This window comes from Phalangium opilio, unplaced genomic scaffold (assembly GCF_054372755.1).
Source record: "Phalangium opilio isolate 3A_F unplaced genomic scaffold, DU_Popi_V2 ptg000002l_1, whole genome shotgun sequence".
Lineage (NCBI taxonomy): Eukaryota > Metazoa > Arthropoda > Arachnida > Opiliones > Phalangiidae > Phalangium > Phalangium opilio.
In genome coordinates, this window is record NW_028324144.1 from 10,377,707 (window position 1) to 10,403,889 (window position 26,183).

At 32.8% G+C, this 26,183-nt stretch overlaps 57 non-coding genes across 57 annotated transcripts; all 57 read left to right on the forward strand.

Moving 5' to 3' along the window:
- Positions 1-225: 225 nt before the first annotated feature.
- Positions 226-296, forward strand: TRNAG-GCC (transfer RNA glycine (anticodon GCC)). Its single transcript has one exon. It is a non-coding gene; the product is annotated as a tRNA-Gly (tRNA).
- Positions 297-528: 232 nt separating this feature from the next.
- Positions 529-599, forward strand: TRNAG-GCC (transfer RNA glycine (anticodon GCC)). The gene has a single exon. It is a non-coding gene; the product is annotated as a tRNA-Gly (tRNA).
- A 231-nt stretch (positions 600-830) lies between these two features.
- Positions 831-901, forward strand: TRNAG-GCC (transfer RNA glycine (anticodon GCC)). The gene has a single exon. It is a non-coding gene; the product is annotated as a tRNA-Gly (tRNA).
- A 231-nt stretch (positions 902-1,132) lies between these two features.
- On the forward strand, positions 1,133-1,203 carry TRNAG-GCC (transfer RNA glycine (anticodon GCC)). Its single transcript has one exon. It is a non-coding gene; the product is annotated as a tRNA-Gly (tRNA).
- An 836-nt stretch (positions 1,204-2,039) lies between these two features.
- On the forward strand, positions 2,040-2,110 carry TRNAG-GCC (transfer RNA glycine (anticodon GCC)). The gene has a single exon. It is a non-coding gene; the product is annotated as a tRNA-Gly (tRNA).
- Positions 2,111-2,341: 231 nt separating this feature from the next.
- TRNAG-ACC (transfer RNA glycine (anticodon ACC)) lies at positions 2,342-2,412 on the forward strand. The gene has a single exon. It is a non-coding gene; the product is annotated as a tRNA-Gly (tRNA).
- A 232-nt stretch (positions 2,413-2,644) lies between these two features.
- TRNAG-GCC (transfer RNA glycine (anticodon GCC)) lies at positions 2,645-2,715 on the forward strand. The gene has a single exon. It is a non-coding gene; the product is annotated as a tRNA-Gly (tRNA).
- Positions 2,716-2,947: 232 nt separating this feature from the next.
- On the forward strand, positions 2,948-3,018 carry TRNAG-GCC (transfer RNA glycine (anticodon GCC)). Its single transcript has one exon. It is a non-coding gene; the product is annotated as a tRNA-Gly (tRNA).
- A 231-nt stretch (positions 3,019-3,249) lies between these two features.
- Positions 3,250-3,320, forward strand: TRNAG-GCC (transfer RNA glycine (anticodon GCC)). Its single transcript has one exon. It is a non-coding gene; the product is annotated as a tRNA-Gly (tRNA).
- A 231-nt stretch (positions 3,321-3,551) lies between these two features.
- Positions 3,552-3,622, forward strand: TRNAG-GCC (transfer RNA glycine (anticodon GCC)). Its single transcript has one exon. It is a non-coding gene; the product is annotated as a tRNA-Gly (tRNA).
- An 837-nt stretch (positions 3,623-4,459) lies between these two features.
- On the forward strand, positions 4,460-4,530 carry TRNAG-GCC (transfer RNA glycine (anticodon GCC)). Its single transcript has one exon. It is a non-coding gene; the product is annotated as a tRNA-Gly (tRNA).
- A 231-nt stretch (positions 4,531-4,761) lies between these two features.
- Positions 4,762-4,832, forward strand: TRNAG-ACC (transfer RNA glycine (anticodon ACC)). Its single transcript has one exon. It is a non-coding gene; the product is annotated as a tRNA-Gly (tRNA).
- A 232-nt stretch (positions 4,833-5,064) lies between these two features.
- Positions 5,065-5,135, forward strand: TRNAG-GCC (transfer RNA glycine (anticodon GCC)). Its single transcript has one exon. It is a non-coding gene; the product is annotated as a tRNA-Gly (tRNA).
- A 232-nt stretch (positions 5,136-5,367) lies between these two features.
- Positions 5,368-5,438, forward strand: TRNAG-GCC (transfer RNA glycine (anticodon GCC)). Its single transcript has one exon. It is a non-coding gene; the product is annotated as a tRNA-Gly (tRNA).
- A 231-nt stretch (positions 5,439-5,669) lies between these two features.
- Positions 5,670-5,740, forward strand: TRNAG-GCC (transfer RNA glycine (anticodon GCC)). Its single transcript has one exon. It is a non-coding gene; the product is annotated as a tRNA-Gly (tRNA).
- A 231-nt stretch (positions 5,741-5,971) lies between these two features.
- Positions 5,972-6,042, forward strand: TRNAG-GCC (transfer RNA glycine (anticodon GCC)). Its single transcript has one exon. It is a non-coding gene; the product is annotated as a tRNA-Gly (tRNA).
- A 575-nt stretch (positions 6,043-6,617) lies between these two features.
- Positions 6,618-6,688, forward strand: TRNAG-GCC (transfer RNA glycine (anticodon GCC)). Its single transcript has one exon. It is a non-coding gene; the product is annotated as a tRNA-Gly (tRNA).
- A 232-nt stretch (positions 6,689-6,920) lies between these two features.
- TRNAG-GCC (transfer RNA glycine (anticodon GCC)) lies at positions 6,921-6,991 on the forward strand. Its single transcript has one exon. It is a non-coding gene; the product is annotated as a tRNA-Gly (tRNA).
- A 231-nt stretch (positions 6,992-7,222) lies between these two features.
- On the forward strand, positions 7,223-7,293 carry TRNAG-GCC (transfer RNA glycine (anticodon GCC)). Its single transcript has one exon. It is a non-coding gene; the product is annotated as a tRNA-Gly (tRNA).
- A 574-nt stretch (positions 7,294-7,867) lies between these two features.
- TRNAG-GCC (transfer RNA glycine (anticodon GCC)) lies at positions 7,868-7,938 on the forward strand. The gene has a single exon. It is a non-coding gene; the product is annotated as a tRNA-Gly (tRNA).
- A 231-nt stretch (positions 7,939-8,169) lies between these two features.
- Positions 8,170-8,240, forward strand: TRNAG-GCC (transfer RNA glycine (anticodon GCC)). Its single transcript has one exon. It is a non-coding gene; the product is annotated as a tRNA-Gly (tRNA).
- A 231-nt stretch (positions 8,241-8,471) lies between these two features.
- TRNAG-GCC (transfer RNA glycine (anticodon GCC)) lies at positions 8,472-8,542 on the forward strand. Its single transcript has one exon. It is a non-coding gene; the product is annotated as a tRNA-Gly (tRNA).
- A 231-nt stretch (positions 8,543-8,773) lies between these two features.
- TRNAG-GCC (transfer RNA glycine (anticodon GCC)) lies at positions 8,774-8,844 on the forward strand. The gene has a single exon. It is a non-coding gene; the product is annotated as a tRNA-Gly (tRNA).
- Positions 8,845-9,419: 575 nt separating this feature from the next.
- On the forward strand, positions 9,420-9,490 carry TRNAG-GCC (transfer RNA glycine (anticodon GCC)). The gene has a single exon. It is a non-coding gene; the product is annotated as a tRNA-Gly (tRNA).
- A 232-nt stretch (positions 9,491-9,722) lies between these two features.
- Positions 9,723-9,793, forward strand: TRNAG-GCC (transfer RNA glycine (anticodon GCC)). Its single transcript has one exon. It is a non-coding gene; the product is annotated as a tRNA-Gly (tRNA).
- A 231-nt stretch (positions 9,794-10,024) lies between these two features.
- On the forward strand, positions 10,025-10,095 carry TRNAG-GCC (transfer RNA glycine (anticodon GCC)). Its single transcript has one exon. It is a non-coding gene; the product is annotated as a tRNA-Gly (tRNA).
- A 574-nt stretch (positions 10,096-10,669) lies between these two features.
- On the forward strand, positions 10,670-10,740 carry TRNAG-GCC (transfer RNA glycine (anticodon GCC)). Its single transcript has one exon. It is a non-coding gene; the product is annotated as a tRNA-Gly (tRNA).
- Positions 10,741-10,972: 232 nt separating this feature from the next.
- On the forward strand, positions 10,973-11,043 carry TRNAG-GCC (transfer RNA glycine (anticodon GCC)). The gene has a single exon. It is a non-coding gene; the product is annotated as a tRNA-Gly (tRNA).
- A 231-nt stretch (positions 11,044-11,274) lies between these two features.
- Positions 11,275-11,345, forward strand: TRNAG-GCC (transfer RNA glycine (anticodon GCC)). The gene has a single exon. It is a non-coding gene; the product is annotated as a tRNA-Gly (tRNA).
- A 574-nt stretch (positions 11,346-11,919) lies between these two features.
- On the forward strand, positions 11,920-11,990 carry TRNAG-GCC (transfer RNA glycine (anticodon GCC)). Its single transcript has one exon. It is a non-coding gene; the product is annotated as a tRNA-Gly (tRNA).
- Positions 11,991-12,222: 232 nt separating this feature from the next.
- TRNAG-GCC (transfer RNA glycine (anticodon GCC)) lies at positions 12,223-12,293 on the forward strand. The gene has a single exon. It is a non-coding gene; the product is annotated as a tRNA-Gly (tRNA).
- A 231-nt stretch (positions 12,294-12,524) lies between these two features.
- Positions 12,525-12,595, forward strand: TRNAG-GCC (transfer RNA glycine (anticodon GCC)). Its single transcript has one exon. It is a non-coding gene; the product is annotated as a tRNA-Gly (tRNA).
- Positions 12,596-12,826: 231 nt separating this feature from the next.
- On the forward strand, positions 12,827-12,897 carry TRNAG-GCC (transfer RNA glycine (anticodon GCC)). Its single transcript has one exon. It is a non-coding gene; the product is annotated as a tRNA-Gly (tRNA).
- A 535-nt stretch (positions 12,898-13,432) lies between these two features.
- Positions 13,433-13,503, forward strand: TRNAG-GCC (transfer RNA glycine (anticodon GCC)). Its single transcript has one exon. It is a non-coding gene; the product is annotated as a tRNA-Gly (tRNA).
- A 231-nt stretch (positions 13,504-13,734) lies between these two features.
- Positions 13,735-13,805, forward strand: TRNAG-GCC (transfer RNA glycine (anticodon GCC)). The gene has a single exon. It is a non-coding gene; the product is annotated as a tRNA-Gly (tRNA).
- Positions 13,806-14,339: 534 nt separating this feature from the next.
- TRNAG-GCC (transfer RNA glycine (anticodon GCC)) lies at positions 14,340-14,410 on the forward strand. Its single transcript has one exon. It is a non-coding gene; the product is annotated as a tRNA-Gly (tRNA).
- A 231-nt stretch (positions 14,411-14,641) lies between these two features.
- On the forward strand, positions 14,642-14,712 carry TRNAG-GCC (transfer RNA glycine (anticodon GCC)). The gene has a single exon. It is a non-coding gene; the product is annotated as a tRNA-Gly (tRNA).
- A 533-nt stretch (positions 14,713-15,245) lies between these two features.
- On the forward strand, positions 15,246-15,316 carry TRNAG-GCC (transfer RNA glycine (anticodon GCC)). Its single transcript has one exon. It is a non-coding gene; the product is annotated as a tRNA-Gly (tRNA).
- A 231-nt stretch (positions 15,317-15,547) lies between these two features.
- Positions 15,548-15,618, forward strand: TRNAG-GCC (transfer RNA glycine (anticodon GCC)). Its single transcript has one exon. It is a non-coding gene; the product is annotated as a tRNA-Gly (tRNA).
- Positions 15,619-15,849: 231 nt separating this feature from the next.
- TRNAS-GCU (transfer RNA serine (anticodon GCU)) lies at positions 15,850-15,920 on the forward strand. The gene has a single exon. It is a non-coding gene; the product is annotated as a tRNA-Ser (tRNA).
- A 232-nt stretch (positions 15,921-16,152) lies between these two features.
- Positions 16,153-16,223, forward strand: TRNAG-GCC (transfer RNA glycine (anticodon GCC)). Its single transcript has one exon. It is a non-coding gene; the product is annotated as a tRNA-Gly (tRNA).
- A 231-nt stretch (positions 16,224-16,454) lies between these two features.
- On the forward strand, positions 16,455-16,525 carry TRNAG-GCC (transfer RNA glycine (anticodon GCC)). The gene has a single exon. It is a non-coding gene; the product is annotated as a tRNA-Gly (tRNA).
- Positions 16,526-19,802: 3,277 nt separating this feature from the next.
- Positions 19,803-19,873, forward strand: TRNAG-GCC (transfer RNA glycine (anticodon GCC)). The gene has a single exon. It is a non-coding gene; the product is annotated as a tRNA-Gly (tRNA).
- A 232-nt stretch (positions 19,874-20,105) lies between these two features.
- Positions 20,106-20,176, forward strand: TRNAG-GCC (transfer RNA glycine (anticodon GCC)). Its single transcript has one exon. It is a non-coding gene; the product is annotated as a tRNA-Gly (tRNA).
- Positions 20,177-20,407: 231 nt separating this feature from the next.
- On the forward strand, positions 20,408-20,478 carry TRNAG-GCC (transfer RNA glycine (anticodon GCC)). Its single transcript has one exon. It is a non-coding gene; the product is annotated as a tRNA-Gly (tRNA).
- Positions 20,479-20,709: 231 nt separating this feature from the next.
- TRNAG-GCC (transfer RNA glycine (anticodon GCC)) lies at positions 20,710-20,780 on the forward strand. Its single transcript has one exon. It is a non-coding gene; the product is annotated as a tRNA-Gly (tRNA).
- Positions 20,781-21,011: 231 nt separating this feature from the next.
- Positions 21,012-21,082, forward strand: TRNAG-GCC (transfer RNA glycine (anticodon GCC)). The gene has a single exon. It is a non-coding gene; the product is annotated as a tRNA-Gly (tRNA).
- Positions 21,083-21,313: 231 nt separating this feature from the next.
- TRNAG-GCC (transfer RNA glycine (anticodon GCC)) lies at positions 21,314-21,384 on the forward strand. The gene has a single exon. It is a non-coding gene; the product is annotated as a tRNA-Gly (tRNA).
- A 534-nt stretch (positions 21,385-21,918) lies between these two features.
- On the forward strand, positions 21,919-21,989 carry TRNAG-GCC (transfer RNA glycine (anticodon GCC)). The gene has a single exon. It is a non-coding gene; the product is annotated as a tRNA-Gly (tRNA).
- A 533-nt stretch (positions 21,990-22,522) lies between these two features.
- TRNAG-GCC (transfer RNA glycine (anticodon GCC)) lies at positions 22,523-22,593 on the forward strand. The gene has a single exon. It is a non-coding gene; the product is annotated as a tRNA-Gly (tRNA).
- A 533-nt stretch (positions 22,594-23,126) lies between these two features.
- TRNAG-GCC (transfer RNA glycine (anticodon GCC)) lies at positions 23,127-23,197 on the forward strand. The gene has a single exon. It is a non-coding gene; the product is annotated as a tRNA-Gly (tRNA).
- Positions 23,198-23,429: 232 nt separating this feature from the next.
- On the forward strand, positions 23,430-23,500 carry TRNAG-GCC (transfer RNA glycine (anticodon GCC)). The gene has a single exon. It is a non-coding gene; the product is annotated as a tRNA-Gly (tRNA).
- Positions 23,501-23,732: 232 nt separating this feature from the next.
- Positions 23,733-23,803, forward strand: TRNAG-GCC (transfer RNA glycine (anticodon GCC)). The gene has a single exon. It is a non-coding gene; the product is annotated as a tRNA-Gly (tRNA).
- A 231-nt stretch (positions 23,804-24,034) lies between these two features.
- Positions 24,035-24,105, forward strand: TRNAC-ACA (transfer RNA cysteine (anticodon ACA)). The gene has a single exon. It is a non-coding gene; the product is annotated as a tRNA-Cys (tRNA).
- A 787-nt stretch (positions 24,106-24,892) lies between these two features.
- On the forward strand, positions 24,893-24,963 carry TRNAG-GCC (transfer RNA glycine (anticodon GCC)). Its single transcript has one exon. It is a non-coding gene; the product is annotated as a tRNA-Gly (tRNA).
- A 528-nt stretch (positions 24,964-25,491) lies between these two features.
- TRNAG-GCC (transfer RNA glycine (anticodon GCC)) lies at positions 25,492-25,567 on the forward strand. The gene has a single exon. It is a non-coding gene; the product is annotated as a tRNA-Gly (tRNA).
- Positions 25,568-26,101: 534 nt separating this feature from the next.
- TRNAG-GCC (transfer RNA glycine (anticodon GCC)) lies at positions 26,102-26,172 on the forward strand. The gene has a single exon. It is a non-coding gene; the product is annotated as a tRNA-Gly (tRNA).
- Positions 26,173-26,183: the final 11 nt, after the last annotated feature.

The window sequence follows — 26,183 nt, forward strand, 5'->3', positions numbered from 1 at the left end:
GTCGTCATTTGATGCATAACGATATTGTGTTTAAATTGTATTATCCTTACTTCAGGGTCTTTCGAAATTAATAAAAAAAATTCAAAAAGTATGTAAAATGATCATTTTTAAATTGATAAACCCTTCCAAAAATATTATTCGCTATAATAATTCAAAGGAATATTTGGTTTGATTATCAAATATTTAGGTGAAATACCATTTTTTCAAAATTCTACTCTTTGCAGAGCCTCGGTGGTTCAATGGTAGAATTCTCGCCTGCCACGCGGGAGATCCAGGTTCGATTCCCGGCCGATGCATGTTTTGGTCGTCATTTGATGCATAACGATATTGTGTTTAAATTGTATTATCCTTACTTCAGGGTCTTTCGAAATTAATAAAAAAAATTCAAAAAGTATGTAAAATGATAATTTTTAAATTGATAAACCCTTCCAAAAATATTATTCGCTATAATAATTCAAAGAAATATTTGGTTTGATTATCAAATATTTAGGTGAAATACCATTTTTTCAAAATTCTACTCTTTGCAGAGCCTCGGTGGTTCAATGGTAGAATTCTCGCCTGCCACGCGGGAGATCCAGGTTCGATTCCCGGCCGATGCATGTTTTGGTCGTCATTTGATGCATAACGATATTGTGTTTAAATTGTATTATCCTTACTTTAGGGTCTTTCGAAATTAATAAAAAAATTCAAAAAGTATGTAAAATGATCATTTTTAAATTGATAAACCCTTCCAAAAATATTATTCGCTATAATAATTCAAAGAAATATTTGGTTTGATTATCAAATATTTAGGTGAAATACCATTTTTTCAAAATTCTACTCTTTGCAGAGCCTCGGTGGTTCAATGGTAGAATTCTCGCCTGCCACGCGGGAGATCCAGGTTCGATTCCCGGCCGACGCATGTTTTGGTCGTCATTTGATGCATAACGATATTGTGTTTAAATTGTATTATCCTTACTTCAGGGTCTTTCGAAATTAATAAAAAGAATTCAAAAGGTATGTAAAATGATAATTTTTAAATTGATAAACCCTTCTAAAAATATTATTTGAGATAATAATTCAAAGAAATATTTGGTTTGATTATCAAATATTCAGGTGAAATACAAATTTTCCATATTCTACTCTCGGCAGAGCCTCGGTCGTTCAATGGTAGAATTCTCGTCTGCCACGCGGGAGATCCGGGTTCGATTCCCGGCCGATGCATGTTTTGGTCGTCATTTGATGCATAACGATATTGTGTTTAAATTTTATTATCCTTACTTAAGGGTCTTTCGAAATTAATAAAAAAAATTCAAAAAGTATGTAAAATGATAATTTTTAAATTGATAAACCCTTCTAAAAATATTATTTGAGATAATAATTCAAAGAAATATTTAGTTTGATTATCAAATATTCAGGTGAAATACAATTTTTCCATATTCTACTCTCGGCAGAGCCTCGGTCGTTCAATGGTAGAATTCTCGTCTGCCAGGCGGGAGATCCGGGTTCGATTCCCGGCCGATGCATGTTTTGGTCGTCATTTGATGCATAACGATATTGTGTTTAAATTGTATTATCCTTACTTCAGGGTCTTTCGAAATTAATAAAAAAAATTCAAAAAGTATGTAAAATGATAATTTTAAAATTGATAAACCCTTCTAAAAATATTATTTGAGATAATAATTCAAAGAAATATTTGGTTTGATTATCAAATATTCAGGTGAAATACAATTTTTCCATATTCTACTCTCGGCGGAGCCTCGGTGGTTGAATGGTAGAATTCTCGCCTACCACGCAGGAGATCCGGGTTCGATTCCCGGCCGATGCATGTTTTGGTCGTCATTTGATGCATAACGATATTGTGTTTAAATTGTATTATCCTTACTTCAGGGTCTTTCGAAATTAATAAAAACAATTCAAAAAGTATGTAAAATGATAATTTTTAAATTGATAAACCCTTCCAAAAATATTATTCGCTATAATAATTCAAAGAAATATTTGGTTTGATTATCAAATATTTAGGTGAAATACCATTTTTTCAAAATTCTACTCTTTACAGAGCCTCGGTGGTTCAATGGTAGAATTCTCGCCTGCCACGCGGGAGATCCGGGTTCGATTCTCGGCCGATGCATGTTTTGGTCGTCATTAGATGCATAACGATATTGGGTTTAAATTGTATTATCCTTACTTCAGGGTCTTTCGAAATTAATAAAAAAAATTCAAAAAGTATGTAAAATGATAATTTTAAAATTGATAAACCCTTCTAAAAATATTATTTGAGATAATAGTTCAAAGAAATATTTGGTTTGATTATCAAATATTCAGGTGAAATACACTTTTTCCATATTCTACTCTCGGCAGAGCCTCGGTGGTTGAATGGTAGAATTCTCGCCTACCACGCGGGAGATCCGGGTTCGATTCCCGGCCGATGCATGTTTTGGTCGTCATTTGATGCATAACGATATTGTGTTTAAATTGTATTATCCTTACTTCAGGGTCTTTCGAAATTAATAAAAAAAATTCAAAAAGTATGTAAAATGATCATTTTTAAATTGATAAACCCTTCCAAAAATATTATTCGCTATAATAATTCAAAGGAATATTTGGTTTGATTATCAAATATTTAGGTGAAATACCATTTTTTCAAAATTCTACTCTTTGCAGAGCCTCGGTGGTTCAATGGTAGAATTCTCGCCTGCCACGCGGGAGATCCAGGTTCGATTCCCGGCCGATGCATGTTTTGGTCGTCATTTGATGCATAACGATATTGTGTTTAAATTGTATTATCCTTACTTCAGGGTCTTTCGAAATTAATAAAAAAAATTCAAAAAGTATGTAAAATGATAATTTTTAAATTGATAAACCCTTCCAAAAATATTATTCGCTATAATAATTCAAAGAAATATTTGGTTTGATTATCAAATATTTAGGTGAAATACCATTTTTTCAAAATTCTACTCTTTGCAGAGCCTCGGTGGTTCAATGGTAGAATTCTCGCCTGCCACGCGGGAGATCCAGGTTCGATTCCCGGCCGATGCATGTTTTGGTCGTCATTTGATGCATAACGATATTGTGTTTAAATTGTATTATCCTTACTTTAGGGTCTTTCGAAATTAATAAAAAAATTCAAAAAGTATGTAAAATGATCATTTTTAAATTGATAAACCCTTCCAAAAATATTATTCGCTATAATAATTCAAAGAAATATTTGGTTTGATTATCAAATATTTAGGTGAAATACCATTTTTTCAAAATTCTACTCTTTGCAGAGCCTCGGTGGTTCAATGGTAGAATTCTCGCCTGCCACGCGGGAGATCCAGGTTCGATTCCCGGCCGACGCATGTTTTGGTCGTCATTTGATGCATAACGATATTGTGTTTAAATTGTATTATCCTTACTTCAGGGTCTTTCGAAATTAATAAAAAGAATTCAAAAGGTATGTAAAATGATAATTTTTAAATTGATAAACCCTTCTAAAAATATTATTTGAGATAATAATTCAAAGAAATATTTGGTTTGATTATCAAATATTCAGGTGAAATACAAATTTTCCATATTCTACTCTCGGCAGAGCCTCGGTCGTTCAATGGTAGAATTCTCGTCTGCCACGCGGGAGATCCGGGTTCGATTCCCGGCCGATGCATGTTTTGGTCGTCATTTGATGCATAACGATATTGTGTTTAAATTTTATTATCCTTACTTAAGGGTCTTTCGAAATTAATAAAAAAAATTCAAAAAGTATGTAAAATGATAATTTTTAAATTGATAAACCCTTCTAAAAATATTATTTGAGATAATAATTCAAAGAAATATTTAGTTTGATTATCAAATATTCAGGTGAAATACAATTTTTCCATATTCTACTCTCGGCAGAGCCTCGGTCGTTCAATGGTAGAATTCTCGTCTGCCAGGCGGGAGATCCGGGTTCGATTCCCGGCCGATGCATGTTTTGGTCGTCATTTGATGCATAACGATATTGTGTTTAAATTGTATTATCCTTACTTCAGGGTCTTTCGAAATTAATAAAAAAAAATTCAAAAAGTATGTAAAATGATAATTTTAAAATTGATAAACCCTTCTAAAAATATTATTTGAGATAATAATTCAAAGAAATATTTGGTTTGATTATCAAATATTCAGGTGAAATACAATTTTTCCATATTCTACTCTCGGCGGAGCCTCGGTGGTTGAATGGTAGAATTCTCGCCTACCACGCAGGAGATCCGGGTTCGATTCCCGGCCGATGCATGTTTTGGTCGTCATTTGATGCATAACGATATTGTGTTTAAATTGTATTATCCTTACTTCAGGGTCTTTCGAAATTAATAAAAACAATTCAAAAAGTATGTAAAATGATAATTTTTAAATTGATAAACCCTTCCAAAAATATTATTCGCTATAATAATTCAAAGAAATATTTGGTTTGATTATCAAATATTTAGGTGAAATACCATTTTTTCAAAATTCTACTCTTTACAGAGCCTCGGTGGTTCAATGGTAGAATTCTCGCCTGCCACGCGGGAGATCCGGGTTCGAGTCCCGGCCGATGCATGTTTTGGTCGTCATTAGATGCATAACGATATTGGGTTTAAATTGTATTATCCTTACTTCAGGGTCTTTCGAAATTAATAAAAAAAATTCAAAAAGTATGTAAAATGATAATTTTAAAATTGATAAACCCTTCTAAAAATATTATTTGAGATAATAGTTCAAAGAAATATTTGGTTTGATTATCAAATATTCAGGTGAAATACACTTTTTCCATATTCTACTCTCGGCAGAGCCTCGGTGGTTGAATGGTAGAATTCTCGCCTACCACGCGGGAGATCCGGGTTCGATTCCCGGCCGATGCATGTTTTGGTCGTCATTTGATGCATAACGATATTGTGTTTAAATTGTATTATCCTTACTTCAGGGTCTTTCGAAATTAATAAAAAAAATTCAAAAAGTATGTAAAATGATCATTTTTAAATTGATAAACCCTTCCAAAAATATTATTCGCTATAATAATTCAAAGGAATATTTGGTTTGATTATCAAATATTTAGGTGAAATACCATTTTTTCAAAATTCTACTCTTTGCAGAGCCTCGGTGGTTCAATGGTAGAATTCTCGCCTGCCACGCGGGAGATCCAGGTTCGATTCCCGGCCGATGCATGTTTTGGTCGTCATTTGATGCATAACGATATTGTGTTTAAATTGTATTATCCTTACTTCAGGGTCTTTCGAAATTAATAAAAAAAATTCAAAAAGTATGTAAAATGATAATTTTTAAATTGATAAACCCTTCCAAAAATATTATTCGCTATAATAATTCAAAGAAATATTTGGTTTGATTATCAAATATTTAGGTGAAATACCATTTTTTCAAAATTCTACTCTTTGCAGAGCCTCGGTGGTTCAATGGTAGAATTCTCGCCTGCCACGCGGGAGATCCAGGTTCGATTCCCGGCCGATGCATGTTTTGGTCGTCATTTGATGCATAACGATATTGTGTTTAAATTGTATTATCCTTACTTTAGGGTCTTTCGAAATTAATAAAAAAATTCAAAAAGTATGTAAAATGATCATTTTTAAATTGATAAACCCTTCCAAAAATATTATTCGCTATAATAATTCAATGAAATATTTGGTTTGATTATCAAATATTTAGGTGAAATACCATTTTTTCAAAATTCTACTCTTTGCAGAGCCTCGGTGGTTCAATGGTAGAATTCTCGCCTGCCACGCGGGAGATCCAGGTTCGATTCCCGGCCGACGCATGTTTTGGTCGTCATTTGATGCATAACGATATTGTGTTTAAATTGTATTATCCTTACTTCAGGGTCTTTCGAAATTAATAAAAAGAATTCAAAAGGTATGTAAAATGATAATTTTTAAATTGATAAACCCTTCTAAAAATATTATTTGAGATAATAATTCAAAGAAATATTTGGTTTGATTATCAAATATTCAGGTGAAATACAAATTTTCCATATTCTACTCTCGGCAGAGCCTCGGTCGTTCAATGGTAGAATTCTCGTCTGCCACGCGGGAGATCCGGGTTCGATTCCCGGCCGATGCATGTTTTGGTCGTCATTTGATGCATAACGATATTGTGTTTAAATTTTATTATCCTTACTTAAGGGTCTTTCGAAATTAATAAAAAAAATTCAAAAAGTATGTAAAATGATAATTTTTAAATTGATAAACCCTTCTAAAAATATTATTTGAGATAATAATTCAAAGAAATATTTAGTTTGATTATCAAATATTCAGGTGAAATACAATTTTTCCATATTCTACTCTCGGCAGAGCCTCGGTCGTTCAATGGTAGAATTCTCGTCTGCCAGGCGGGAGATCCGGGTTCGATTCCCGGCCGATGCATGTTTTGGTCGTCATTTGATGCATAACGATATTGTGTTTAAATTTTATTATCCTTACTTCAGGGTCTTTCGAAATTAATAAAAAAAATTCAAAAAGTATGTAAAATGATAATTTTTAAATTGATAAACCCTTCTAAAAATATTATTTGAGATAATAATTCAAAGAAATATTTGGTTTGATTATCAAATATTCAGGTGAAATAAAATTTTTCCATATTCTACTCTCGGCAGAGCCAGGTGAAATACAATTTTTCCATATTCTACTCTCGGCAGAGCCTCGGTGGTTCAATGGTAGAATTCTCGCCTGCCACGCGGGAGATCCGGGTTCGATTCCCGGCCGATGCATGTTTTGGTCGTCATTTGATGCATAACGATATTGTGTTTAAATTGTATTATCCTTACTTCAGGGTCTTTCGAAATTAATAAAAAAAATTCAAAAAGTATGTAAAATGATCATTTTTAAATTGATAAACCCTTCCAAAAATATTATTCGCTATAATAATTCAAAGAAATATTTGGTTTGATTATCAAATATTTAGGTGAAATACCATTTCTTCAAAATTCTACTCTTTGCAGAGCCTCGGTGGTTCAATGGTAGAATTCTCGCCTGCCACGCGGGAGATCCAGGTTCGATTCCCGGCCGATGCATGTTTTGGTCGTCATTTGATGCATAACGATATTGTGTTTAAATTGTATTATCCTTACTTCAGGGTCTTTCGAAATTAATAAAAAAAATTCAAAAAGTATGTAAAATGATCATTTTTAAATTGATAAACCCTTCCAAAAATATTATTCGCTATAATAATTCAAAGGAATATTTGGTTTGATTATCAAATATTTAGGTGAAATACCATTCTTCCATATTCTACTCTCGGCAGAGCCTCGGTCGTTCAATGGTAGAATTCTCGTCTGCCACGCGGGAGATCCGGGTTCGATTCCCGGCCGATGCATGTTTTGGTCGTCATTTGATGCATAACGATATTGTGTTTAAATTTTATTATCCTTACTTCAGGGTCTTTCGAAATTAATAAAAAAAATTCAAAAAGTATGTAAAATGATAATTTTTAAATTGATAAACCCTTCTAAAATATTATTTGAGATAATAATTCAAAGAAATATTTAGTTTGATTATCAAATATTCAGGTGAAATACAATTTTTCCATATTCTACTCTCGGCAGAGCCTCGGTCGTTCAATGGTAGAATTCTCGTCTGCCAGGCGGGAGATCCGGGTTCGATTCCCGGCCGATGCATGTTTTGGTCGTCATTTGATGCATAACGATATTGTGTTTAAATTTTATTATCCTTACTTCAGGGTCTTTCGAAATTAATAAAAAAAATTCAAAAAGTATGTAAAATGATAATTTTTAAATTGATAAACCCTTCTAAAAATATTATTTGAGATAATAATTCAAAGAAATATTTGGTTTGATTATCAAATATTCAGGTGAAATAAAATTTTTCCATATTCTACTCTCGGCAGAGCCAGGTGAAATACAATTTTTCCATATTCTACTCTCGGCAGAGCCTCGGTGGTTCAATGGTAGAATTCTCGCCTGCCACGCGGGAGATCCGGGTTCGATTCCCGGCCGATGCATGTTTTGGTCGTCATTTGATGCATAACGATATTGTGTTTAAATTGTATTATCCTTACTTTAGGGTCTTTCGAAATTAATAAAAAAATTCAAAAAGTATGTAAAATGATCATTTTTAAATTGATAAACCCTTCCAAAAATATTATTCGCTATAATAATTCAAAGAAATATTTGGTTTGATTATCAAATATTTAGGTGAAATACCATTTTTTCAAAATTCTACTCTTTGCAGAGCCTCGGTGGTTCAATGGTAGAATTCTCGCCTGCCACGCGGGAGATCCAGGTTCGATTCCCGGCCGATGCATGTTTTGGTCGTCATTTGATGCATAACGATATTGTGTTTAAATTGTATTATCCTTACTTTAGGGTCTTTCGAAATTAATAAAAAAATTCAAAAAGTATGTAAAATGATCATTTTTAAATTGATAAACCCTTCCAAAAATATTATTCGCTATAATAATTCAAAGAAATATTTGGTTTGATTATCAAATATTTAGGTGAAATACCATTTTTTCAAAATTCTACTCTTTGCAGAGCCTCGGTGGTTCAATGGTAGAATTCTCGCCTGCCACGCGGGAGATCCAGGTTCGATTCCCGGCCGACGCATGTTTTGGTCGTCATTTGATGCATAACGATATTGTGTTTAAATTGTATTATCCTTACTTCAGGGTCTTTCGAAATTAATAAAAAGAATTCAAAAGGTATGTAAAATGATAATTTTTAAATTGATAAACCCTTCTAAAAATATTATTTGAGATAATAATTCAAAGAAATATTTGGTTTGATTATCAAATATTCAGGTGAAATACAAATTTTCCATATTCTACTCTCGGCAGAGCCTCGGTCGTTCAATGGTAGAATTCTCGTCTGCCACGCGGGAGATCCGGGTTCGATTCCCGGCCGATGCATGTTTTGGTCGTCATTTGATGCATAACGATATTGTGTTTAAATTTTATTATCCTTACTTAAGGGTCTTTCGAAATTAATAAAAAAAATTCAAAAAGTATGTAAAATGATAATTTTTAAATTGATAAACCCTTCTAAAAATATTATTTGAGATAATAATTCAAAGAAATATTTAGTTTGATTATCAAATATTCAGGTGAAATACAATTTTTCCATATTCTACTCTCGGCAGAGCCTCGGTCGTTCAATGGTAGAATTCTCGTCTGCCAGGCGGGAGATCCGGGTTCGATTCCCGGCCGATGCATGTTTTGGTCGTCATTTGATGCATAACGATATTGTGTTTAAATTTTATTATCCTTACTTCAGGGTCTTTCGAAATTAATAAAAAAAATTCAAAAAGTATGTAAAATGATAATTTTTAAATTGATAAACCCTTCTAAAAATATTATTTGAGATAATAATTCAAAGAAATATTTGGTTTGATTATCAAATATTCAGGTGAAATAAAATTTTTCCATATTCTACTCTCGGCAGAGCCAGGTGAAATACAATTTTTCCATATTCTACTCTCGGCAGAGCCTCGGTGGTTCAATGGTAGAATTCTCGCCTGCCACGCGGGAGATCCGGGTTCGATTCCCGGCCGATGCATGTTTTGGTCGTCATTTGATGCATAACGATATTGTGTTTAAATTGTATTATCCTTACTTCAGGGTCTTTCGAAATTAATAAAAAAAATTCAAAAAGTATGTAAAATGATCATTTTTAAATTGATAAACCCTTCCAAAAATATTATTCGCTATAATAATTCAAAGAAATATTTGGTTTGATTATCAAATATTTAGGTGAAATACCATTTCTTCAAAATTCTACTCTTTGCAGAGCCTCGGTGGTTCAATGGTAGAATTCTCGCCTGCCACGCGGGAGATCCAGGTTCGATTCCCGGCCGATGCATGTTTTGGTCGTCATTTGATGCATAACGATATTGTGTTTAAATTGTATTATCCTTACTTCAGGGTCTTTCGAAATTAATAAAAAAAATTCAAAAAGTATGTAAAATGATCATTTTTAAATTGATAAACCCTTCCAAAAATATTATTCGCTATAATAATTCAAAGGAATATTTGGTTTGATTATCAAATATTTAGGTGAAATACCATTCTTCCATATTCTACTCTCGGCAGAGCCTCGGTCGTTCAATGGTAGAATTCTCGTCTGCCACGCGGGAGATCCGGGTTCGATTCCCGGCCGATGCATGTTTTGGTCGTCATTTGATGCATAACGATATTGTGTTTAAATTTTATTATCCTTACTTCAGGGTCTTTCGAAATTAATAAAAAAAATTCAAAAAGTATGTAAAATGATAATTTTTAAATTGATAAACCCTTCTAAAATATTATTTGAGATAATAATTCAAAGAAATATTTAGTTTGATTATCAAATATTCAGGTGAAATACAATTTTTCCATATTCTACTCTCGGCAGAGCCTCGGTCGTTCAATGGTAGAATTCTCGTCTGCCAGGCGGGAGATCCGGGTTCGATTCCCGGCCGATGCATGTTTTGGTCGTCATTTGATGCATAACGATATTGTGTTTAAATTTTATTATCCTTACTTCAGGGTCTTTCGAAATTAATAAAAAAAATTCAAAAAGTATGTAAAATGATAATTTTTAAATTGATAAACCCTTCTAAAAATATTATTTGAGATAATAATTCAAAGAAATATTTGGTTTGATTATCAAATATTCAGGTGAAATAAAATTTTTCCATATTCTACTCTCGGCAGAGCCAGGTGAAATACAATTTTTCCATATTCTACTCTCGGCAGAGCCTCGGTGGTTCAATGGTAGAATTCTCGCCTGCCACGCGGGAGATCCGGGTTCGATTCCCGGCCGATGCATGTTTTGGTCGTCATTTGATGCATAACGATATTGTGTTTAAATTGTATTATCCTTACTTCAGGGTCTTTCGAAATTAATAAAAAAAATTCAAAAAGTATGTAAAATGATCATTTTTTAATTGATAAACCCTTCCAAAAATATTATTCGCTATAATAATTCAAAGAAATATTTGGTTTGATTATCAAATATTTAGGTGAAATACCATTTCTTCAAAATTCTACTCTTTGCAGAGCCTCGGTGGTTCAATGGTAGAATTCTCGCCTGCCACGCGGGAGATCCAGGTTCGATTCCCGGCCGATGCATGTTTTGGTCGTCATTTGATGCATAACGATATTGTGTTTAAATTGTATTATCCTTACTTCAGGGTCTTTCGAAATTAATAAAAAAAATTCAAAAAGTATGTAAAATGATCATTTTTAAATTGATAAACCCTTCCAAAAATATTATTCGCTATAATAATTCAAAGGAATATTTGGTTTGATTATCAAATATTTAGGTGAAATACCATTCTTCCATATTCTACTCTCGGCAGAGCCTCGGTCGTTCAATGGTAGAATTCTCGTCTGCCACGCGGGAGATCCGGGTTCGATTCCCGGCCGATGCATGTTTTGGTCGTCATTTGATGCATAACGATATTGTGTTTAAATTTTATTATCCTTACTTCAGGGTCTTTCGAAATTAATAAAAAAAATTCAAAAAGTATGTAAAATGATAATTTTTAAATTGATAAACCCTTCTAAAATATTATTTGAGATAATAATTCAAAGAAATATTTAGTTTGATTATCAAATATTCAGGTGAAATACAATTTTTCCATATTCTACTCTCGGCAGAGCCTCGGTCGTTCAATGGTAGAATTCTCGTCTGCCAGGCGGGACATCCGGGTTCGATTCCCGGCCGATGCATGTTTTGGTCGTCATTTGATGCATAACGATATTGTGTTTAAATTTTATTATCCTTACTTCAGGGTCTTTCGAAATTAATAAAAAAAATTCAAAAAGTATGTAAAATGATAATTTTTAAATTGATAAACCCTTCTAAAAATATTATTTGAGATAATAATTCAAAGAAATATTTGGTTTGATTATCAAATATTCAGGTGAAATAAAATTTTTCCATATTCTACTCTCGGCAGAGCCAGGTGAAATACAATTTTTCCATATTCTACTCTCGGCAGAGCCTCGGTGGTTCAATGGTAGAATTCTCGCCTGCCACGCGGGAGATCCGGGTTCGATTCCCGGCCGATGCATGTTTTGGTCGTCATTTGATGCATAACGATATTGTGTTTAAATTGTATTATCCTTACTTCAGGGTCTTTCGAAATTAATAAAAAAAATTCAAAAAGTATGTAAAATGATCATTTTTTAATTGATAAACCCTTCCAAAAATATTATTCGCTATAATAATTCAAAGAAATATTTGGTTTGATTATCAAATATTTAGGTGAAATACCATTTCTTCAAAATTCTACTCTTTGCAGAGCCTCGGTGGTTCAATGGTAGAATTCTCGCCTGCCACGTGGGAGATCCAGGTTCGATTCCCGGCCGATGCATGTTTTGGTCGTCATTTGATGCATAACGATATTGTGTTTAAATTGTATTATCCTTACTTTAGGGTCTTTCGAAATTAATAAAAAAATTCAAAAAGTATGTAAAATGATCATTTTTAAATTGATAAACCCTTCCAAAAATATTATTCGCTATAATAATTCAAAGAAATATTTGGTTTGATTATCAAATATTTAGGTGAAATACCATTTTTTCAAAATTCTGCTCTTTGCAGAGCCTCGGTGGTTCAATGGTAGAATTCTCGCCTGCCACGCGGGAGATCCGGGTTCGATTCCCGGCCGATGCATGTTTTGGTCGTCATTTGATGCATAACGATATTGTGTTTAAATTGTATTATCCTTACTTCAGGGTATTTCGAAATTATTAAAAAAATTTCAAAAAGTATGTAAAATGATAATTTTTAAATTGATAAACCCTTCTAAAAATATTATTTGAGATAATAATTCAAAGAAATATTTGGTTTGATTATCAAATATTGAGGTGAAATACAATTTTTCCATATTCTACTCTCGGCAGAGCCTCGGTGGTTCAATGGTAGAATTCTCGCCTGCCACGCGGGAGGTCCGGGTTCGATTCCCGGCCGATGCATGTTTTGGTCGTCATTTGTTGCATAACGATATTGTGTTTAAATTGTATTATCCTTACTTCAGGGTCTTTCGAAATTAATAAAAAAATTTCAAAAAGTATGTAAAATGATAATTTTTAAATTGATAAACCCCTCCAAAAATATTATTCGCTTTAATAATTCAAAGAAATATTTGGTTTGATTATCAAATATTTAGGTGAAATACCATTTTTTCAATATTCTACTCTTTGCAGAGCCTCGGTGGTTCAATGGTAGAATTCTCGCCTGCCACAAGGGAGATCCGGGTTCGATTCCCGGCCGATGCATGTTTTGGTCGTCATTTGATGCATAACGATATTGTGTTTAAATTGTATTATCCTTACTTCCGGGTCTTTCGAAATTAATAAAAAAATTTCAAAAAGTATGTAAAATGATAATTTTTAAATTGATAAACCCTTCCAAAAATATTATTCGCTATAATAATTCAAAGAAATATTTGGTTTGATTATCAAATATTCAGGTGCAATACCATTCTTTCCATATTCTACTCTTTGCAGAGCATCGGTGGTTCAATGGTAGAATTCTCGCCTGCCACGCGGGAGATCCGGGTTCGATTCCCGGCCGATGCATGTTTTGGTCGTCATTTGATGCATAACGATATTGTGTTTAAATTGTATTATTCTTACTTCAGGGTCTTTCGAAATTAATAAAAAAAATTCAAAAAGTATGTAAAATGATAATTTTTAAATTGATAAACAATTCTAAAAATATTATTTGAGATAATAATTCAAAGAAATATTTGGTTTGATTATCAAATATTCAGGTCAAATACCATTTTTCCATATTCTACTCTTGGCAGAGCCTCGGTGGTTCAATGGTAGAGTTCTCGCCTGCCACGCGGGAGATCCGGGTTCGATTCCCGGCCGATGCATGTTTTGGTCGTCATTTGATGCATAACGATATTGTGTTTAAATTGTATTATCCTTACTTCAGGGTCTTTCGAAATTAATAAAAAAAATTCAAAAAGTATGTAAAATGATAATTTTTAAATTGATAAACCCTTCTAAAAATATTATTTGAGATAATAATTCAAAGAAATATTTGGTTTGATTATCAAATATTCAGGTCAAATACCATTTTTCCATATTTTACTCTTGGCAGAGCCTCGGTGGTTCAATGGTAGTGTTCTCGCCTGCCACGCGGGAGATCAGGGTTCGATTCCCGGCCGATGCATGTTTTGGTCGTCATTTGATGCATAACGATATTGTGTTTAAATTGTATTATCCTTACTTCAGGATCTTTCGAAATTATTAAAAAAATTTCAAAAAGTATGTAAAATGATAATTTTTAAATTGATAAACCCTTCCAAAAATATTATTCGCTATAATAATTCAAAGAAATATTTGGTTTGATTATCAAATATTCAGGTGCAATACCATTCTTTCCATATTCTACTCTTTGCAGAGCATCGGTGGTTCAATGGTAGAATTCTCGCCTGCCACGCGGGAGATCCGGGTTCGATTCCCGGCCGATGCATGTTTTGGTCGTCATTTGATGCATAACGATATTGTGTTTAAATTGTATTATTCTTACTTCAGGGTCTTTCGAAATTAATAAAAAAAATTCAAAAAGTATGTAAAATGATAATTTTTAAATTGATAAACAATTCTAAAAATATTATTTGAGATAATAATTCAAAGAAATATTTGGTTTGATTATCAAATATTCAGGTCAAATACCATTTTTCCATATTCTACTCTTGGCAGAGCCTCGGTGGTTCAATGGTAGAGTTCTCGCCTGCCACGCGGGAGATCCGGGTTCGATTCCCGGCCGATGCATGTTTTGGTCGTCATTTGATGCATAACGATATTGTGTTTAAATTGTATTATCCTTACTTCAGGGTCTTTCGAAATTAATAAAAAAAATTCAAAAAGTATGTAAAATGATAATTTTTAAATTGATAAACCCTTCTAAAAATATTATTTGAGATAATAATTCAAAGTAATATTTGGTTTGATTATCAAATATTCAGGTCAAATACCATTTTTCCATATTTTACTCTTGGCAGAGCCTCGGTGGTTCAATGGTAGTGTTCTCGCCTGCCACGCGGGAGATCCGGGTTCGATTCCCGGCCGATGCATGTTTTGGTCGTCATTTGATGCATAACGATATTGTGTTTAAATTGTATTATCCTTACTTCAGGATCTTTCGAAATTATTAAAAAAATTTCAAAAAGTATGTAAAATGATAATTTTTAAATTGATAAACCCTTCTAAAAATATTATTTGAGATAATAATTCAAAGAAATATTTGGTTTGATTATTAAATATACAGGTGAAATACAATTTTTCCATATTCTACTCTCAGCAGAGCCTCGGTGGTTCAATGGTAGAATTCTCGCCTGCCACGAGGGAGATCCGGGTTCGATTCCCGGCCGATGCATGTTTTGGTCGTCATTTGATGCATAACGATATTGTGTTTAAATTGTATTATCCTTACTTCAGGGTCTTTAGAAATTAATAAAAAAAATTCAAAAAGTATGTAAAATGATAATTTTTAAATTGATAAACCCTTCTAAAAATATTATTTGAGATAATAATTCAAAGAAATATTTGGTTTGATTATCAAATATTCAGGTCAAATACCATTTTTCCATATTTTACTCTTGGCAGAGCCTCGGTGGTTCAATGGTAGAGTTCTCGCCTGCCACGCGGGAGATCCGGGTTCGATTCCCGGCCGATGCATGTTTTGGTCGTCATTTGATGCATAACGATATTGTGTTTAAATTGTATTATCCTTACTTCAGGGTATTTCGAAATTATTAAAAAAATTTCAAAAAGTATGTAAAATGATAATTTTTAAATTGATAAACCCTTCTAAAAATAATATTTGAGATAATAATTCAAAGAAATATTTGGTTTGATTATCAAATATTGAGGTGAAATACAATTTTTCCATATTCTACTCTCGGCAGAGCCTCGGTGGTTCAATGGTAGAATTCTCGCCTGCTACGCGGGAGGTCCGGGTTCGATTCCCGGCCGATGCATGTTTTGGTCGTCATTTGTTGCATAACGATACTGTGTTTAAATTGTATTATCCTTACTTCAGGGTTTTTCGAAATTAATAAAAAAAATTCAAAAAGTATGTAAAATGATAATTTTTTAATTGATAAACCCTTCCAAAAATATTATTCGCTTTAATAATTCAAAGAAATATTTGGTTTGATTATCAAATATTTAGGTGAAATACCATTTTTTCAATATTCTACTCTTTGCAGAGCCTCGGTGGTTCAATGGTAGAGTTCTCGCCTGCCACGCGGGAGATCCGGGTTCGATTCCCGGCCGATGCATGTTTTGGTCGTCATTTGATGCATAACGATATTGTGTTTAAATTGTATTATTCTTACTTCAGGGTCTTTCGAAATTAATAAAAAAAATTCAAAAAGTATGTAAAATGATAATTTTTAAATTGATAAACCCTTCTAAAAATATTATTTGAGATAATAATTCAAAGAAATATTTGGTTTGATTATCAAATATTCAGGTCAAATACCATTTTTCCATATTCTACTCTTGGCAGAGCCTCGGTGGTTCAATGGTAGAGTTCTCGCCTGCCACGCGGGAGATCCGGGTTCGATTCCCGGCCGATGCATGTTTTGGTCGTCATTTGATGCATAAGGATATTGTTAGTTTTTAGCGCCATCTATTGATGGGCTAAAAACTAATGCATTTATACCGAAGATTTACTACCCCCACTTTTTCCCCCTTTCCCCCCTCTTTTCCCCCCTCTTTCCCCCCCATTTTCCCCTTTTTTTAGTGCCTTTCCCCCCTATATTACCCCCTTTTTTCCCCCTATTATATCCTATGTTACGGCTGGTTGGGCGTCTTAACCCCGCCTTTTCGCGTTAATTTATTCAAATTTATTCATAATTCATAAATAATGCTCTAAAACGCTAACAGATGGACCTAGGGTAGCTAAGCTTCATATGATTTTATTTCGCAAATTTCCAAATCCCCGACGGGATTCGAACGTCCCAACGTTAACGCTACAGTTCGGAAACCCGGTACGCTAGAACTGCGCCACAGAATGCTTATATAAACCTTTGCTTTCATGAGATATAAGCTGGGATAGAAATCCATCTCGAGTCTAGGCGCGTTTGCGGCGTTTCGCGCTAAGAGAGAGAAATTAAATAATCGCCCACTACCACGTTAATATGACGTTAAGTCGGCCTCAAAGTCACGTCTGAAGCTTAGAGTTCTTTTCCTAAAACCTTATCAGTCTTGAATGTAGAGAGAAACGAATTAGCAGGCAAAGTTCACCATGAGTTAACCAATGATATCGTCTCTTGAAAACTCGTCTGCTACTCTACTTAGTTAAGCGAGCAGTCCACGTTTACAAGTGAGATTAATGATAACTTTATAAATAATGATGTTTAAAATTAACCGATTGAGGAAGTTACAATAGTTCAATATATATTATTCTGTAATTTAATTAAGATTAAAATAAATATATATTCACGAGTGAGATTAATGATCATAATGGTAGATAATGATGTTTCAAGTAAGTTAATTGAGGAATTCACTGTAGATTAATTAATATTATACTTTAATTTAATAAATGTTATACTTTAATTTAATTAATATTATACTTTAATTTAATTAAAATTGAGGAAGTTACAATAGTTCAATATATATTATTCTGTAATTTAATTAAGATTAAAATAAATATAAATTCACGAGTGAGATTAATGATAATTATAAATAATGATGTTTCAAGTAAGTTAATTGAGGAATTTACTTTAATTTAATTAATATTATACTTTAATTTAATTAATATTATACTTTAATTTAATTAATATTATACTTTAATTTAATTAATATTATCATGATACTATAGTTTATGATAACTTTACAAATAATGATGTAGTTTAGTTAAGTTTAAAACTAACCGATTGAGGAAGTTACTATAGGGTTGGTACTGGTAATTATGGACACTTTTTGCAAATATTTGAATAACTTCCGTGGAGCTAACGTTAGACACCAGAAACTTTCATGATATGAAATATGATTCTTTATACACAATTCGCTGTTTTCAGCTTTTTAACTCTCTTAAATTTTGCACAATATCCTATTTCCCAATCCCCTCGGAGGACCCCAATTGTGAACAATCACTGGTAAATGTAAACACCCTGACCCTAAATACTGAAGGAGGTAGTGAATGAACACTGGACCCAAATGTGAACAACAATGATAATCAAATGGGAGGAATAAAAAAGGCCCTAGGAAAGGACAGGGTTGCCACAGTACCTGGAAATAATGGAAAATCTGGAAAAGTCAGGGAATTTAAAAATGGGTCGAAAAGGTCAGGGAAAAGTCAGGGAATTTGATTTAGTGGGTAAAACTTCTGGGAATAAGTCTTTATTGAAAGAGTAATGAAAGTTTCTCCTCATGCTCTCTCAACACAGAAAACTCTAGATTAATCCTTAAAAATGTCTAGAATTGTTTTTGTAAAGTAAATGCTCTCTTAGACTGTTATTTATAGTTAAAATGTTTCTTATTTGTTTTGGTGCAACAAATACATGGGAAAATTTAATGTTGAGAGTTTATTTAATTATAACCACTTGAAACGTGCAGTAAACATTCACTTTTTCGGCCTAAAAGGTCAGGGAAAATCTGAGAAAAAGGTCAGGGAATTTGGTTCTGAAAATTCCGTGGCAACCCTGAAGGAGCTACCATTACGAAGGGCCTAAATCCATGCACCTAGATTAAAGTTTACGCAGATGTGATAAGTGATAATAGGATAATATAATTAAAAACAATACCCGAGTCAAAATGTTCAATAATTTGTTGAGAAGTCCTATTTATTTCGATACCTCGCATAACAGCTGTCTCATTTTCTCGCTTTCCCGCCCAATAAGTAGTCGTAGCTACCGCCCTCTTACCGCTAAATTGATAAACTTACTAATGGCGCGAAATTTGAGTCTTTTTTGGGTCAATGATGTATTTTAAAGTTAATATTATAACTTTTACTTTTATTTTTTAGTAAAATAGCTTAAAAAGGATTCTAATTAACCTTGAAACAATTGAATTTTTACCTGGTTTTTTCCAACTCTAAAATCGAATTCCGAATCGAAACCACAGATATTAATATCAATTTTATAGTGAAAAACGTGATCTATCTAACGATTAAAGGTTTGTTATCGTGGGATTATTTTAACTCTTGCTAAGCTTATTCCCCGATGGTATTGTATTAAGCAACACCTAAAATTGGCATCAACTTAAGTTGATTAGTCCGAGTTGGTGTGTATATAGGTTCGTATCTTTCATCCACGTATTCCTACAATGTTCATACCATTTTTATCGTAATCCTCAATATTCAATCTACAAATAGAGCCCTTTTAAAAGGAATTTAAGCCGCCCAAAAATTAGCTACAAAATGTTAAAGAAAAAATAGAATCGTTCACATTTACCAGTACCGACCCTAGTTTAAAAAATATTATTCTGTAATTTAATTAAGATAAAGTTCTGTAGGTTAAGTTTAAAATGAACCTAATAAGTAAGTTACTGTAGTTTATTACTAGATTGATTTTATTCATAATAGGAATGCTATTTTACAAACAATGAAAAAAAAACCCGAAATGCTAAATTAGCTGGGGTCATCTTATAATGCATATAGTAATACTAATTCTTGTCACTAGAAGGCGGTAAAAACTATATGACTGGGTCATCTTGTGTTTAAATTGTATTATCCTTACTTCAGGGTCTTTCGAAATTATTAAAAAAATTTCAAAAAGTATGTAAAATGATAATTTTTAAATTGATAAACCCTTCTAAAAATATTATTTGAGATAATAATTCAAAGAAATATTTGGTTTGATTATCAAATATTGAGGTGAAATACAATTTTTCCATATTCTACTCTCGGCAGAGCCTCGGTGGTTCAATGGTAGAATTCTCGCCTGCCACGCGGGAGGTCCGGGTTCGATTCCCGGCCGATGCATGTTTTGGTCGTCATTTGTTGCATAACGATATTGTGTTTAAATTGTATTATCCTTACTTCAGGGTCTTTCGAAATTAATAAAAAAATTTCAAAAAGTATGTAAAATGATAATTTTTAAATTGATAAACCCTTCCAAAAATATTATTCGCTTTAATAATTCAAAGAAATATTTGGTTTGATTATCAAATATTTAGGTCAAATACCATTTTTTCAATATTCTACTCTTTGCAGAGCCTCGGTGGTTCAATGGTAGAATTCTCGTCTGCCACGCGGGAGATCCGGGTTCGATTCCCGGCCGATGCATGTTTTGGTCGTCATTTGATGCATAACGATATTGTGTTTAAATTGTATTATCCTTACTTCAGGGTCTTTCGAAATTAATAAAAAAATTTCAAAAAGTATGTAAAATGATAATTTTTAAATTGATAAACCCTTCTAAAAATATTATTTGAGATAATAATTCAAAGAAATATTTGGTTTGATTATCAAATATTCAGGTGAAATACAAATTTTCCATATTCTACTCTCGGCAGAGCCTCGGTGGTTCAATGGTAGAATTCTCGCCTGCCACGCGGGAGATCCGGGTTCGATTCCCGGCCGATGCATGTTTTGGTCGTCATTTGATGCATAACGATATTGTGTTTAAATTGTATTATCCTTACTTCAGGGTCTTTCGAAATTAATAAAAAAAATTCAAAAAGTATGTAAAATGATAATTTTTAAATTGATAAACCCTTCTAAAAATATTATTTGAGATAATAATTCAAAGAAATATTTGGTTTGATTATCAAATATTGAGGTGAAATACAATTTTTCCATATTCTACTCTCGGCAGAGCCTCGGTGGTTCAATGGTAGAATTCTCGCCTGCCACGCGGGAGATCCGGGTTCGATTCCCGGCCGATGCATGTTTTGGTCGTCATTTGATGCATAACAATATTGTGTTTAAATTGTATTATCCTTACTTCAGGGTCTTTCGAAATTATTAAAAAAATTTCAAAAAGTATGTAAAATGATAATTTTTAAATTGATAAACCCTTCTAAAAATATTATTTGAGATAATAATTCAAAGAAATATTTGGTTTGATTATCAAATATTCAGGTGAAATACAATTTTTCCATATTCTACTCTCGGCAGAGCCTCGGTGGTTCAATGGTAGAATTCTCGCCTGCCACGCGGGAGATCCGGGTTCGATTCCCGGCCGATGCATGTTTTGGTCGTCATTTGATGCATAACGATATTGTGTTTAAATTGTATTATCCTTACTTCAGGGTCTTTCGAAATTAATAAAAAAAATTCAAAAAGTATGTAAAATGATAATTTTTAAATTGATAAACCCTTCTAAAAATATTATTTGAGATAATAATTCAAAGAAATATTTGGTTTGATTATCAAATATTCAGGTGAAATACAATTTTTCCATATTCTACTCTTGGCAGAGCCTCGGTGGTTCAATGGTAGAATTCTCGCCTGCCACGCGGGAGATCCGGGTTCGATTCCCGGCCGATGTATGTTTTGGTCGTCATTTGATGCATAACGATATTTGTGTTTAAATTGTACTATCCTTACTTCAGGGTCTTGGGAATATATTAAAAAATTACGAAAATTAAGTAAAATGATAATTGTTAAATTGATAAATCCTTCTAAAAATATTATTTGAGATAATAATTCAAAGAAATATTTGGTTTTATTATCAAATATTCAGGTGAAATACCATTATTTCCATATTCTATTCTTTGCAGAGCATCGGTGGTTCCATGGTAGAATTTTCGCCTGCCACGCGGGAGATCCAGGTTCGATTCCCGGCCGATGCATGTTGTGGTCGTCGTTTGATTCATAACGATTTTGTGTTTAAATTGTATTATCCTTACTTCAGGGTCTTTCGAAATTAATAAAAAAATTACGAAAAGTATGTAAAATAATAATTTTTAAATTGATAAACCCTTCTAAAAATATTATTTGAGATAATAATTCAAAGAAATATTTGGTTTGATTATCAAATATTCAGGTGAAATACAATTTTTCCATATTCTACTCTCGGCAGAGCCTCGGTGGTTCAATGGTAGAGTTCTCGCCTGCCACGCGGGAGATCCGGGTTCGATTCCCGGCCGATGCATGTTTTGGTCGTCATTTGATGCATAACGATATTGTGTTTAAATTGTATTATCCTTTTTTCAGGGTCTTTCGAAATTATTAAAAAAATTTCAAAAAGTATGTAAAATGATAATTTTTAAATTGATAAACCCTTCCAAAAATATTATTCGCTTTAATAATTCAAAGAAATATTTGGTTTGATTATCAAATATTAAGGTGAAATACCATTTTTTCAATATTCTACTTTTGAAGAGCCTCGGTGGTTCAATGGTAGAATTCTCGCCTGCCACGCGGGAGATCCGGGTTGATTCCCGGCCGATGCATGTTTTGGTCGTCATTTAATGCATAACGATATTGTGTTTAAATTGTATTATTCTTACTTCAGGGTCTTTCGAAATTAATAAAAAAAAATTCAAAAAGTATGTAAAATGATATTTTTTAAATTGATAAACCCTTCTAAAAATATTATTTGAGATAATAATTCAAAGAAATATTTGGTTTGATTATCAAATATTCAGGTGAAATACAATTTTTCCATATTGTACTCTTGGCAGAGCCTCGGTGGTTCAATGGTAGAATTCTCGCCTGCCACGCGGGAGATCCGGGTTCGATTCCCGGCCGATGTATGTTTTGGTCGTCATTTGATGCATAACGATATTGGTGTTTAAATTGTACTATCCTTACGTCAGGGTCTTGGGAATATATTAAAAAATTACGAAAATTAAGTAAAATGATAATTTTAAAATTGATAAACCCTTCTAAAAATATTATTTGAGATAATAATTCAAAGAAATATTTGGTTTGATTATCAAATATTCAGGTGAAATACAATTTTTCCATATTCTACTCTCGGCAGAGCATCGGTGGTTCCATGGTAGAATTTTCGCCTGCCACGCGGGAGATCCAGGTTCGATTCCCGGCCGATGCATGTTGTGGTCGTCGTTTGATTCATAACGATTTTGTGTTTAAATTGTATTATCCTTACTTCAGGGTCTTTCGAAATTAATAAAAAAATTACGAAAAGTATGTAAAATAATAATTTTTAAATTGATAAACCCTTCTAAAAATATTATTTGAGATGATAATTCAAAGAAATATTTGGTTTGATTATCAAATATTCAGAAGAAATACAATTTTTCCATATTCTACTCTCGGCAGAGCCTCGGTGGTTCAATGGTAGAATTCTCGCCTGCCACGCGGGAGATCCGGGTTCGATTCCCGGCCGATGCATGTTTTGGTCGTCATTTGATGCATAACGATATTGTGTTTAAATTGTATTATCCTTACTTCAGGGTCTTTCGAAATTAATAAAAAAAATTCAAAAAGTATGTAAAATGATAATTTTTAAATTGATAAACCCTTCCAAAAATATTATTCGCTATAATAATTCAAAGAAATATTTGGTTTGATTATCAAATATTTAGGTGAAATACCATTTTTTCAAAATTCTACTCTTTACAGGGCCTCGGTGGTTCAATGGTAGAATTCTCGCCTGCCACGCGGGAGATCCGGGTTCGATTCTCGGCCGATGCATGTTTTGGTCGTCATTTGATGCATAACGATATTGTGTTTAAATTGTATTATCCTTACTTCAGGGTCTTTCGAAATTAATAAAAAAAATTCAAAAAGTATGTAAAATGATAATTTTTAAATTGATAAACCCTTCCAAAAATATTATTCGCTATAATAATTCAAAGAAATATTTGGTTTGATTATCAAATATTTAGGTGAAATACCATTTTTTCAAAATTCTACTCTTTACAGGGCCTCGGTGGTTCAATGGTAGATTTCTCGCCTGCCACGCGGGAGATCCGGGTTCGATTCCCGGCCGATGCATGTTTAGGTCGTCATTAGATGCATAACGATATTGGGTTTAAATTGTATTATCCTTACTTCAGGGTCTTTCGAAATTAATAAAAAAAATTCAAAAAGTATGTAAAATGATAATTTTAAAATTGATAAACCCTTCTAAAAATATTATTTGAGATAATAATTCAAAGAAATATTTGGTTTGATTATCAAATATTCAGGTGAAATACAATTTTTCCATATTCTACTCTCGGCAGAGCCTCGGTGGTTGAATGGTAGAATTCTCGCCTACAACGCGGGAGATCCGGGTTCGATTCCCGGCCGATGCATGTTTTGGTCGTCATTTGATGCATAACGGTATTGTGTTTACGAAAAGTATGTAAAATGATAATTGTTAAATTGATAAATCCTTCTAAAAATATTATTTGAGATAATAATTCAAAGAAATATTTGGTTTTATTATCAAATATTCAGGTGAAATACCATTATTTCCATATTCTATTCTTCGCAGAGCATCGGTGGTTCCATGGTAGAATTTTTGCCTGCCACGCGGGAGATCCAGGTTCGATTCCCGGCCGATGCATGTTGTGGTCGTCGTTTGATTCATAACGATTTTGTGTTTAAATTGTATTATCCTTACTTCAGGGTCTTTCGAAATTAATAAAAAAATTACGAAAAGTATGTAAAATAATAATTTTTAAATTGATAAACCCTTCTAAAAATATTATTTGAGATAATAATTCAAAGAAATATTTGGTTTGATTATCAAATATTCAGGTGAAATACAATTTTTCCATATTCTACTCTCGGCAGAGCCTCGGTGGTTCGATGGTAGAATTCTCGCCTACCACGCGGGAGATCCGGGTTCGATTGCCGGCCGATGCATGTTTTGGTCGTCATTTGATGCATAACGATATTGTGTTTAAATTGTATTATCCTTACTTCAGGGTCTTTCGAAATTAATAAAAAAAATTCAAAAAGTATGTAAAATGATTATTTTCAAATTGATAAACCCTTCTAAAAATATTATTTGAGATAATATTTCAAAGAAATATTTGGTTTGATTATCAAATATTCAGGTGAAATACCATTTTTCCATATTCTACTTTTGGCAGAGCCTCGGTGGTTCAATGGTAGAATTCTCGCCTGCCACGCGGGAGATCCGGGTTCGATTCCCGGCCGATGTATGTTTTGGTCGTTATTTGATGCATAACGATATTGTGTTTAAATTGTACTATCCTTACTTCAGGGTCATGGGAATATATTAAAAAATTACGAAAATTAAGTAAAATGATAATTGTTAAATTGATAAATCCTTCTAAAAATATTATTTGAGATAATAATTCAAAGAAGTATTTGGTTTTATTATCAAATATTCAGGTGAAATACCATTATTTCCATATTCTACTCTTTGCAGAGCATCGGTGGTTCCATGGTAGACTTCTCGCCTGCCACGCGGGAGATCCAGGTTCGATTCCCGGCCGATGCATGTTGTGGTCGTCGTTTGATTCATAACGATTTTGTGTTTAAATTGTATTATCCTTACTTCAGGGTCTTTCGAAATTAATAAAAAAATTACGAAAAGTATGTAAAATAATAATTTTTAAATTGATAAACCCTTCTAAAAATATTATTTGAGATAATAATTCAAAGAAATATTTGGTTTGATTATCAAATATTCAGAAGAAATACAATTTTTCCATATTCTACTCTCGGCAGAGCCTCGGTGGTTCAATGGTAGAATTCTCGCCTGCCACGCGGGAGGTCCGGGTTCGATTCACGGCCGTTGCATGTTTTGGTCGTCATTAGATGCATAACGATATTGTGTTTAAATTGTATTATCCTTACTTCAGGGTCTTTCGAAATTAATAAAAAAAATTCAAAAAGTATGTAAAATGATAATTTTAAAATTGATAAACCCTTCTAAAAATATTATTTGAGATAATAATTCAAAGAAATATTTGGTTTGATTATCAAATATTCAGGTGAAATACAATTTTTCCATATTCTACTCTCGGCGGAGCCTCGGTGGTTGAATGGTAGAATTCTCGCCTACCACGCAGGAGATCCGGGTTCGATTCCCGGCCGATGCATGTTTTGGTCGTCATTTGATGCATAACGATATTGTGTTTAAATTGTATTATCCTTACTTCAGGGTCTTTCGAAATTAATAAAAAAAATTCAAAAAGTATGTAAAATGATAATTTTTAAATTGATAAACCCTTCCAAAAATATTATTCGCTATAATAATTCAAAGAAATATTTGGTTTGATTATCAAATATTTAGGTGAAATACCATTTTTTCAAAATTCTACTCTTTACAGAGCCTCGGTGGTTCAATGGTAGAATTCTCGCCTGCCACGCGGGAGATCCGGGTTCGATTCTCGGCCGATGCATGTTTTGGTCG